Source organism: Schistocerca americana, chromosome 3, assembly GCF_021461395.2.
Source record: "Schistocerca americana isolate TAMUIC-IGC-003095 chromosome 3, iqSchAmer2.1, whole genome shotgun sequence".
Lineage (NCBI taxonomy): Eukaryota > Metazoa > Arthropoda > Insecta > Orthoptera > Acrididae > Schistocerca > Schistocerca americana.
Window position 1 is genome coordinate 602,004,447 of NC_060121.1, and position 12,066 is coordinate 602,016,512.

Below are 12,066 nucleotides of genomic sequence, written 5' to 3' on the forward strand. Positions count from 1 at the left end.
TTTGGCCCTCTCTTCTTCCCATGATTCAACTCCTGGCCCCGATTCTCCATAACCAATTGCTTCAACACTTCATTCCTTCACAACGCCACTATCTGCTCCTGGTGTTTAACCGTGTCTAGCCCAAAGACATTTTCCCCTGTTAGTGGAGGGACTGTACTGTAGTTCCTGTCCTTAAGCCTGGCAAGAATCCGTCGTCTCTTGATAGGTACCAGCCCGTCAGCCTGACCAATGTCCCATGCAAGTTACTAGAAGAGATTGTGGGGTGTCTACTCAGTTGAGTCCTCAAATCTTGGGACCTTTACCTTCTTACCAGTGCCACATTCAGGAGGGATGGTCTCTGAACGATTATCTGCTTCGATTGGAAACTGCAAGTTCGGCAAGCCTTTTCTGAATGCTGTCATCTTGTCACAGTTTCCTTCGATCTTCAAAAGGCCTATCACACAGCTTGGAGCCATCACATCCTCCTTATGCTCCACGAGTTGGGTCATCGGCGCCCCCTCCTGATTTTTATCCTACAGTTCCTGTCCCATTGGTCGTTCAGAGACCAGGCTAGCAATCTTATCAGCTCTCCAAGGACCCAGGAGAATGGCGTTCCACAGGGCTCTGCATCAAGTGTTCCTACTATCACTGTTAATGGACTTGTGCTGCCAGACCGTTGGTCATCCCTATTCTGGATGTGGTTGATTTCTGTATATGGGCTAGCTCCCACTCAGTGGCCTCCGTGGAAGAAAATCCACGGTGCCTTCCAGTGCAATCTCACATGTTTTTCTATTCTTTCGCCTTAAGTCGAAGGTGGTACATTTCTGTCGCCATACTATGGCCTGTCCCGATCCAAAGCTCTATCTCGATGCCAAACGCCTGCTGTGGTCCCCAGTTCACTTTCTTGGGTTTTATTTTTGACAACAGGCTTACTTGTCTACCCCATATCCGTCATCTGAAGGTTGGCTATTTGCATAAACTCAATGTTCTTCAGTTCAGTGTTCACATCTCTTTGGGTGTGGATGGTTTCACCCTTCTCTGTCCTTACTGGGTATTAGTTCTGTCTCGTCTGGACTATGGTCGTCAAGTTTATGGATCAGTTGGTTCTTTCATGCTGCTCCTCTTGAACCCAGTTCGCCATCGTGGTAGCCATTTGGTCACTGGTGCCTTTCACACTAGCCTTGTCAATAGTCTTCAGTTTAACACTGGGTTCTTCACCCTGCTTTCGATTCAGTGGCCCCAGCTCCTGGTTTTCTATGCCATCACTATCCACTCTTCATCTGCTCACTCCTCCTCCATCTATTTTTTTGTTTTTTTTCGGTCTTGGGACGTCAGCCGCCCGCTATCCGCCCTTGGGTGAGTTTACTGGTTTGCCTCGCTTCTCACTGCTGTGACGTCCATGCTCCTCCTTGTCCTGTTGCCCAAGAGTGGGAGGCTCTATCTGGTTTAGAATCTGTACCTTTGCCTGATTTAGATAATTGTTTTATGTGGTTTGGTGGGGCCAAGTTCTTTATGGTTCTTGATCTTCATCAGGCATATTGTCAGATACCTTTATACTAGGAATCTAAATATATTACCGCCTTCGGTGCCAAGTGGAACTTATAAGTTCAACAGGGTTCCTTTTGATTTGTCCACTGGCGCAGCTGTTTCGTCCCGCCCGTTAAAGTGTGTCTTGGATCGTAGAAGTTTAAATGTGTATATAACCATCTCGATGATCGCTGATCATTTGAAACACTTGACCACCTGGAGGAGGATCTGGAGCTCTTCAGGGAGGCAGGGTTGGCCGTTAAGCCTTCTAAAATTACATTGGCGCTTCGTCAGAAATTTTCGGGACATTTAGCTTCTGCCGATGTATTAGAATGGATCAAGATCGCATTAAGGACTTGCGTAGACTTCCTGAGTCCAGTAACAAGAAGGTAGTGACTGAGATTATAGGTATGGCAATTTTTTTTTTGTAAGTTTGTTCCCAATTTTGCTAAGTTAGCTGGGCCCCTTAATGACCTTCGTAAGAAACAGTTTGTTTTTCATTGGGACGAGAGTCATCAGGTATCCTATGAGGCAACTGAAGAGGCCGTTAGTAATCTCCCCATTTTGGCTATTCCCGATTTTGAGCGCCTGTTTGTTGTCCAGGCAGATGCTTCTGCTCGTCGAACAGCGCCCGTTCTTCTGTAAGAACAAAAAGGGGAGCGGTGTCCCACAGCTCACTCTTCTAGAACGTTGTTGCACGCTCAAACTAAATATTGAGTTTATGAATGGCAAGCGATGGCAATCCTCTTTGTCCTTGAGAAATGTAAGTTTTATCTTCAGTACAAGGAATTTCTTCTAGAAACGTATAACCGGCCCTGAGTTGTTCTGGCAGGTTCCCAGAAGACTGGGTGAATAGCGCGCTGGGCGATTCGGATTTCCGCCTTCCATTTTAAGGCTAGGCATATTAAGGGTCCTGACAGTCAGGTGGCAGATGCCTTCAGCCGCATGTTCGAAGGCAAGGTCTAGGATCACCATGATCAGGGGGAGGGGAGCACCTGAGCATTGTGTAACAGGAGTGTTGTACGGAGGTCCCAGAACTCTTTACTGATCTGAAGGGGAAGCAAGATTTTGACCCTAGAACTACTGGGATTCAAGAGAGGTTATTACAAGGGGAACAGGTCTGTCATTACAGCCTGTACAAAGTTTAGCTTTCCTCCACCTCTGAAACTGCAAGTTAAATTAATATCACTGCATAATATTCAGTTAGTTGAATAGAAACTTTTGGGTGAGAGAAGTCACTTCCTCAATATTTTTAAACGATTATATGGCACTCTTCCACCTGCTCCACCTGAAATAAAATCTCGGTGGCTCTACATAATTCCGGCGATCGTCGACTCTGAAAATTCTTAAAATAATCAAAGGAACAATCGTGTACGGTGGGGAAGCCGTCTTGGGTGCAATGACGTACTCACTCTGCAGCATGGGAATCAGTGTCCAAGTTGGGTATCAGTTTGATAAAGTCCAGAATTTAATCTCTTAAAATAGAGCATAAACGACCGTGGTGCAGGCTCTACTGATTTCTCAGGATACAAAGTTCCCTACGAGTTACGACACACCAAAGAATGTGCCGAGCAACAGACAAGGGAGAAGGTAAAATAATAATCACAAAACTGAACATGCTTTTTCCATTCACGAAATTATAGTTTTTTTTTTTTTTTTTTTTTTTTTTTTTGCTACGTTTCAGTATACATCATTCTCTTGTGTGAGATAAAATGTTATCATAATTCATCAAATCACATTCGGTTTTCGAAATGGCAGCTTACAACAATGCTGCTGATTACAATTCCACTGCGGTCCTACTCTCCGCAATCTCAATCAGAAGTAAGTAAGTCCTTTGCACACGTAATGTTCCACATTCTATCCACAGAGTTTGTGTATCACGAGTCAAAGATAATCTGACTGTCGCAGTCTTAAGGAGTCTTTGAGCCACATAAATAACTTGCTCGATTATCTATTCATGTCTATGGTGGATTGCGTGGGTAAACTGACATATTATTTTATAGTCGCTGCGGCGAAGCGGGCACGATCCTAAGATAAATTTGCTTTTCGTGGAACATATCTGACCTGTACTCCGTTACGCTTGCGATACCGTGGTGGGTGGCCACTTGGGTATGCATAAAAACTATGCTAATGTAGAGAAACATGTTACTTGGTCTATCACTTATATGTGTATTCAGAGGTTGGTGGGGGAGTGTGAAAGCAGCAATAGTACTAACTCCAATTCCAAGGGTCTCTTGCATCGATTTTGGAGGATTGTTCTATGGAGAAACTGTTTATTGGTTACAAAGTACCCCGCCCTCGTACTTGTGATGGCAGTAGATATGCTCTGGTGGTTGTTAATACCTTCTCCCGTTTCTGCTGGTTGATTCCGAGCAGTGGACTGTGATCCTTTAGCCACCCGACGCCGGGCTCTTGTGAGCGATAGTGCTCCAGCTTTCACTTCCAGAGTATTCAAAAGGTTTAGTTTTGAGAATGCTGTTAGTCATATCAGCACCACTCAATACTATCCGCAACCCTTCTTTGTGGAGCGAGTTAATCGTAATTTGAAGGCAGCACTGATCAATTTTCATTTGAGTTCTGAAAAAAAGGAGTCTTTCGAAACCCTGATTCAATTTCGTGTTCCATGCGTCCCAACATGATCCCCACTTATATTTACTTATCTGGTGAATTCACCTTTTGCTAACTTGTGGTCTATTAATGACGTTCCAGAGCAGATTAATCCTGGAATTATTCAGCGGAATTGGAGCAGGGCGAGACGCAACTTCCAGCTCTCCTGTTAGAAGTTAGTGCGGAGTTACAATCGTGGTCATAAGGAATTTAAGGGTAAAGCAGGGGACCAAGTTTTTGTGTGGAACTCCAACGTCACCTTAAAAGGGAAGGCGGGTTACGCTATAAATTGGCTCCATGGTTCCTCGGTCCCTGAGAGATTGTGCAGAAATTAAGTCCTGCTGATCTTCTTTTGAGGAATCTCCACACAGGCAGATTGTTGCTGGCTCATGAGAGCCTTCAATGAGAATTAGATAATTCTATAAAAATAAGGGGGGGCGACCGGACCCTCTCCACCTTTTTCTAGCTTTGATGGGGGAGGTTAAGGTCCCTTTCATTTTACAAGTTACTCGCCTCTTCCGCATGAGCTCACAGCCGCTGTATAGAGTGCGCTGTTTATCTAGGGGGCGTAGTGGCGGTGTCGTGATCGGGGAAGGGAGACTTTGCCACATGGAGTAGTGAGGTGGGAAAGGTGGTGCTTGGGCAGCGATGTCCTCCTCTCTCAGGGTCACGAATTTGTGGCGAAGCACGCTGACTTTTCGCATTAATTTTCCGTGTAGTAATCTAGTTGCGTTTGTTAGATGACTAGTGGCTGTGGAATTGGGCCCCCTTGTTGCTCGTTCGCCTAGTCTGAATGTTGCTTCCAAGATACCCACTTATTCTCTGAAAGGGTACATCGAACTTCTACAAGTAGCGTCATTGCTCTCCGCATGTCTCATTGCCGGTGCCTTTGTAAATCGGAGAGGAACCGAGTTGAGTTACAAATTTGTGGCTGTTTATGTTTCTTAGTCCATGTTCGGCAGTACTCCTGGAATTATTCTTCTATTCTACCATATTTTGTGATACCAGCCGTGCTGAGCGCTGCAACTGCGCCAGTGTTGAGCGTGTAATGGCAGCCAAGGCTTAGACGCGCTTTGGTCTGTTCCAGCATCAAGGACAGTGTGGTATGCCGCCTTATGGGACTCTTGGACCGTAGTGCCCTTGCAGCTGTGCTTCTACACGCCACGCCGGCCTGTACCATCTCCAGCGAGGAGGTCGCTGCTGGCCAAGTTACGTAATTGTAATCTGCTAGCTGCTTCATGTAACTGCATTTTCCTCATTCTAAAGGCCTAAGCAATCAGCGAAGGTCGCCACTTGCTAATTTTTAATTGAAATCCAGTAAGTCTTTTATGTGACTATTTTTCTCATTCCAAGGGCGTAAGCGGGCAGTTATTCGAAGCCGGCTTGGTACCCCTTGTTTTAACCTGGACAAATTTTTTAATGACTACGTGAAGCTACTCCTGTTGTAAGCTGCTCATTATTTTGGTTTCGTAGTTTATTTAATGTGGCAGCCCCCTCACTTGTGTTTTAATTTTGGGGGCTATAACGGCATTGGCTTTAGGGGCCTTGCGATTGCTGCAGAGTATAGTTGTTCTTCCAAACAGGATCCCATAAGTACAAAACAGCTGCGTCTTTACCTGTGATTACTCGTACTTCAGGTACTGGGGCTGTGCACGGCTGTGTTTAGAAAGCATACCTCGATGTAGTCATAGGATCTAGCAGTGCACATCTGCTCTATGCCCCTCCTCTAATTCGCTGCAAATAATAACATGTTATCCTGCAATCAAATAGTGTATGCATTGGCTAGAATTGCGAGTTAATACAATACACAGAAATATAAAATAAAAGAGGAATGCATTTAACAAAAAATGTTTCTTTTGTAACGTCTGTAACTGACGAAGATGACAGGGAATTGTCGTACAACAGTCAGTTAAAATGCAGACAGAAAATACCGTTATGAAACGCAGCCAAGTTAAGTTGAGAGCGTTACGAGAATGGTAGCAAAATCTCCATACCAAAAAGTAATCAAAGACTCGCGAAAACTAAGTCCATGTCGTGATCACAACACACGAAAGATTGAAACTTCCTGGCAGATTAAAACTGTGTGCCCGACCGAGACTCGATCTCGGGACCTTTGCCTTTCGCGGGCAAGCTCTCTACCAACTTTTTTTTTTTTAAGTGCTCTGCTAATTGTTTTTAAGGAAACAAATAAAAACCTCTTGGGTATGAAAATAAAAGACGACGTTCTTCGTAAATAACACAATATCCTTTGAAAACGTAAAACATAAAAGGTAGCTATATTTCCGCAACGGCCTTCTTTTGTATTTGTATGTTTTTTGGTAACATAAATGAGTGTACAGTCTCACCATCAGCAGCATTTCTTTTTTTTTATTTTTATTTTTATTTTTATTTTTATTTTTTTGGAGCACAAGAGAAAGAAAACAAATAGGCTGCAGATAGAGAGCTATGTGTGAAAGGGATAAACATGTGTAAGGAGAAAAAAAAAAACTTAGAAGAGGAGGAGAAATGAGAACCGAAATAAAATAGGAATACTTTCCGCGCCATGCTCCACTTTGGCGCGCCAGCAGAACAAAATGCATTCTATCATTGACCATTGAAGGGGAACGTGGGATCGTCCAGCCTTGGCTGGCACGGTTCGTTGAGATTCCAGCTTTGAGGCGGGTTGGTGAAAATGCTCTGTAAATAGTTCGCGAAAGTGGCCCGATAGTGTCGATGCCGGCGAAGGGTGTGGTGATACACTTGGAGGCGTGTCCAAAAGTCCGCCGGATCGACGATGTCGTCTCGGAAGAGGTAGTCGACAGCCATGCCACTGATCCATGTGATGGCGTGCCACTTAGCCGATGGAAAGTAGGCCGTGTCGATCAACTGAGCTACCGAAGCACGACTCACGCCCGGTACTCACAGCTTTACTTCTGCCAGTATCTCGTCTTCTACCTTCCAAACTTTACAGAAGCTTTCCTGCGAACCTTGCAGAACTAGCAGTCCTGAAAGAAAGGATATTGCGGAGACATGGCTTAGCCACAGCCTGGGGGATGTTTCCAGAATGAGATTTTCACTCTGCAGCGGAGTGTGCGCTGATATGAAACTTCCTGGCAGATTAAAACTGTGTAAAGCTTGGAAAGTTTGGAAAGTTTGGAAGGTAGGAGACGAGGGACTGGCAGAAGTAAAGCTGTGAGTACAGGCCGTGAGTCGTGCTTCGGTAGCTCAGTTGGTAGAGCGCTTGCCCGCGAAAGGCAAAGGTCCCGAGTTCGAGTCTCGGTCGGGCACACAGTTTTAATCTGCCAGGAAGTTTCATATCAGCGCACACTCCGCTGCAGAGTGAAAATCTCATTCTGGAAACACGAAAGATTCTCCAACTCAAAATAGAGCAGACTTCACCACGGTCATTCGCAAATTAACACAGACGATATAAAGAATAATGAAGAGTAGTAACTCATTCTCTGAATATTCTTAGTTCCATAAATCAAGCGGAGAGAGTTAGAGTCCTACTCTGAAGCACATTCAGACTCTCCAAGTACCAAGTTCCTTCAAACGTCAGAGTATTGTAGCGGCCGTTCACCACCCAGAATCAATCAGCTATACGACTGAATCACGCGCGTTATCATAAGCAGGTCTGCCTTCTTCCAGCACTGGACACCAAGTGTCCAGAATAGCTCAGTTGAGATCTTCACTCGAAATGCCCCTGTCTCCACTTGACTCCCGTAGTATTCTGCTACTGCCCAACTCTCATAAGTGGAAGCCATCGTCTCCAAAAATACATCGTTCTCAATCTCAACAGACATTATTTGACTCACGCTAAACTAATCTATTATAACAATATTTAAAGAAATGGAATGTTGTAAACTTTCGGCTACATTCAGACCAGTTACAATAAATGAAAGTGTTTGTTGGTTCATAAATAAATAAGCCAGTGTTCTTGCGCCAGAGATCTCCAGTTAAATGACAAGTAATTATCGTTAAATATAGTGTAAACAATTATTTAGGCCTTCTTGTCATAAGATCTTGTAGCAGTCTTTTACAAATTTAGTGTACGCTAACATAGGCGATTCACCACTTTTAAATTAACTCGGTTTTTGATAGTACATGCAATTAACATTTAAATAAAGTTGCTGGTAAAATAGCACTCTATTCATTAAATAAATACGTAAGTATGACAGAATGTGAGGTATTCATGTTGCATTCATTTGCTGTTTAAATGTGGAGAATAAGATGTTCTGACAAACATTTGCATAGTGAAAAAGATGTGTAAGATATCGTAAATCGATAAATAAAATAGAGACACGTAGCTTTCAGGGATGATAGTATAGTGCAATGCTATTATCTGAGGTAACGTTTGTTTAAATATCATGAAGTGATTAAAAGTTGTTAATTCAGAGGATCATTCTGAAAATGTTAATTCGCTGTGAGATATTAAATTCTGTAGTTTTAAAGATACTGAGATATTATTGTGTCACTGGATGCGCCTCATTTTTATGAGATCGCAGATGTATTCAGATTTGCATTAATATTTGATGTGAGTTATTGTCGAATCTCAAAGAGTCGTAACTTAGCCGTCTTTACAAATGCCTGACACTCCGCCACTTCCTGGAGGATATTCTGCACAGAAACAGTGTGAGCATCAGTTATCTAAATCCCAAGCTCTGGGAGCTTTGGGAGCGTGTTTGTTAGACATGCATTATTTTTTGCCAATTTTAAGCATAGTGCACATATCTGTTGCATTATTTTGTGAACAGGTCTTTTGGCTGTGCAATGCGTTATTTCGACAGTTCACAATTGGCAAGCTTGTTTGCAGAGCATTATAGATGCATTATTTTGACAATTTATGAGTTGTTTGTGTATCTGTACGTAAGTGTTATTTCGATAATTTAGGAGTAGTTTGCAGGTCTGTAGACTGTTTATTGTGACCCCAAGCACATCAGGGTGAGTGTTTTGTATCAGCATAATAAACTACATTAAATCTGTCCCTAAATAAATTGTTCCAACTTACCACTGAAAATAATAAAGTGCACTCCTTCTTCTCTCCAGCAAGTGGACACAGCCTGAGTCCTTTGCCGGTTGGGGCGGGCGAGAGGTTCTAGGCGCTTCAGTCTGGAACCGAGCGACCGCTACGGTTTCAGGTTCGAATCCTGTCTCGGGCATGGATGTGTGTGATGTCCTTAGGTTAGTTAGGTTTAAGTAGTTCTAAGTTCTAGGGGACTGATGACCTCAGAAGTTAAGCCCCATAGTGCTAAGAGCCATTTGAACCATTTTTGAACTGAGTCCTTTTCCCACTATTTTTAGCCAGACTGCCATGGGACGACAGTGTCCTCTGGTGGCAGTACTGTGTACTAGGTCAGTTGGACTCTGGAGCTCATGGTGATCACATTGGATGGAGCTACTGCCTATGGCAATTCAAATTGTTCAAATAAACATTGAATGCAAAATAAAATCCTATCCAGCAGCCCAGCACAGACTGAGTCCTTTTCCCGCCAATTCCAAGGAAGAGATGGTGACTGGATGACTTAGGTTAGTGGAGGTAGCCTACTTGAGCTATTTTTCCGTCAAAATTTTCCTGTCACTTGCTTACGTTAGTGGAGGTATCTCAAGTGACCTTTTTTCCATCAAAATTTGAACTCCCCGCCGTTTTCTTGAGGTGGCGAGGAGGGAGGGGAGAGAAAGGAGAGGGAGGATGAGACAGGGCTTAGATTAGTGAAGGTAGCCCAAATGACCTACTTTCCCCCAAAATTTGAACTTCCACTCATGAAACCATTGCGGCACTGCCACATCTATCGCCGCCATCTTGGATCCGCCATCTTGAATGAACTTGCCAACAATGCAACATGGGGTGACACCCTCTTTGTCTCACTACTGAGGGAATATTTTTGTAGCATGCCCTGGGTGATTTCGTTATTCTGGAATGTACAGTGGATCAACATAGGTTTGCAGCAATCCTGGGGGACAATGTACAGCACTATGGACAGTCTATTTTTCCTGGCAGTGATGGGGTCTACCAGTAGGGAAATGCAACCTTGTCACACAGCTAAGGGTACACGCGTGGTTGGAAGAGCACCAGGATGAATTTACCGTACTCCCCTGGCCGTCAAGCTCCCCGAATTTACACTCAGCTGAGAATCTGTGGGACCACACAGAACTGGCTGTTCGCTCACCGGATTCTCAACCAAGGAACCTGTTACTGCTGGCCGTGGCACTAGAGTCGGTATGGCTCCAAATCCCTGTCAGTACCTTCCAGAACTTCAGCGACTCTCATCCTGCATGTCCTGCAGTGGTCCGCAACTGCAGAACGTGCTTAATCAGGGTTCCGACAGGTGGTCATAATAATATGACCGGACAGTGTATTTTCATGTTTTGTAAGAGTTTTTGTAGTGTTGCAGTAACTCTCTATGTCAAGTGAAATGTGCTCCAGATTTGGTGATCATGACCAGCTACGTGCTGCATATATTGTCTGCATTATTGCACCCATTGTAAACTCATTTTGTTGCTGCAGGAGTATGTGCTTCATCTATATGTGTCTATGACTAAGTTCCCAGGGCAATAACATTGCATATATATTCCATCGTTTTCGTGCAATACTGGCTCTTCCATTTCCGGCTGCTCGACCTCAGCTCTTTTAACAAGGGCAGGTGACTGTGATTGCACATCTGGAAGGTATTCTCCTGTTTGACTTGCTAATGAATTACAAGGGAGAGAAAGAAATTATGCATCAGTGGGGCACAGAGATTAACGCCCCAGTGAAGGTATGTGCTGGCAAGTGTAAATATTACCGCACTATCAATTCAGTAAGTCGTGGCTGCAAAATACAATTATTTAATGTGAAACTGAAAGACTCGGTTAGAGCCAGCCCTATCTAATGTGAAACTAAAAGACGACAAAGGGCAATCCCGAGGAAGATATGTGTATTTTCTGGAGAAATTTAGATACACGCGATGCAGTACTGACATTACGACTTGTCTTTGGAGATATACTGAAGGAAAGCAAGGAATTCGTAGCTTTAGATAAAGTTTTCGACAGTATTTTCTGGAATATACATTTTGAAATTCTGAAAGCAGCAGGGGTAAAATATAGGGAGCGAAAGCTTATCTACATCTCGAACGCAAACTAGTCTGTAGTCAAAGTGCCAAAGGACATCAAAGGAAGACAGTGGTTGACAAGCAAGTGAGATAGGATGTAGCCTGTTCTCCGTATTCTTCAGTTGGTGCATCGTGCAATCAGTGAAGGAAACCATTTGGAAATATGGAAAGGGATTTTATGGTCAAGGAGTATAAAATGAAAACTGAGGTTTTCCGATGACATGTCAGAAATAAGCCACGATCTGGAAAAGCAATTGAACGGAACGTATAAGGTGGTTATAAGATGAACACCAATAAATATAAACATGGTAGTGGAACGTAATTGAATTAAATCAGCCGATTCTGAAGGAATTGGAGTAGGAAATTATGCACTGAAAGTAGTAGATTTCTAAACCCTTTCCCACCAGCCAGTGAATGTGTGGCTAGTAGATAGTACCTAGTGGATATGTAGAATTAGAGCGCTATTCTCTTTTCAGTGTTACCACAGACAGAAAATTGTCTCCATTTGTACTTCAGTAGCAGGATGAGTAAGAGGCTTTATTGTATCTTACCAAATCAGAAAAAGGCACTAAAGATATAACACCTCCATCGACCCGGTATCTTCATGAGATGTAATGTTCCGACGCAGAAGTCAGCACAGAAGCGGGGATTAGCGATCATGATGTCATTATAGCAACTACGATTACAAAGGTTAATAAATCAGTCAAGAAGGCTAGGAGATCGTTTCTGCTACATAGTGCAGATACAGTTATTATTAGCATCGCACTTACTCCGTGAATTGGCATGACTTAGTTCCAGTAAGATGGATGTAGAGGAATTATGGGCAAAGTTTAAGCAGATTGTAAATAGTGGTCTGGAGAGTTACATGCCTATAAAGTGGACAAAG

At 43.5% G+C, this 12,066-nt stretch overlaps 1 non-coding gene across 1 annotated transcript; it reads left to right on the forward strand.

Moving 5' to 3' along the window:
- Positions 1-7,305: 7,305 nt before the first annotated feature.
- Trnas-cga lies at positions 7,306-7,380 on the forward strand. Its single transcript has one exon. It is a non-coding gene; the product is annotated as a tRNA-Ser (tRNA).
- Positions 7,381-12,066: the final 4,686 nt, after the last annotated feature.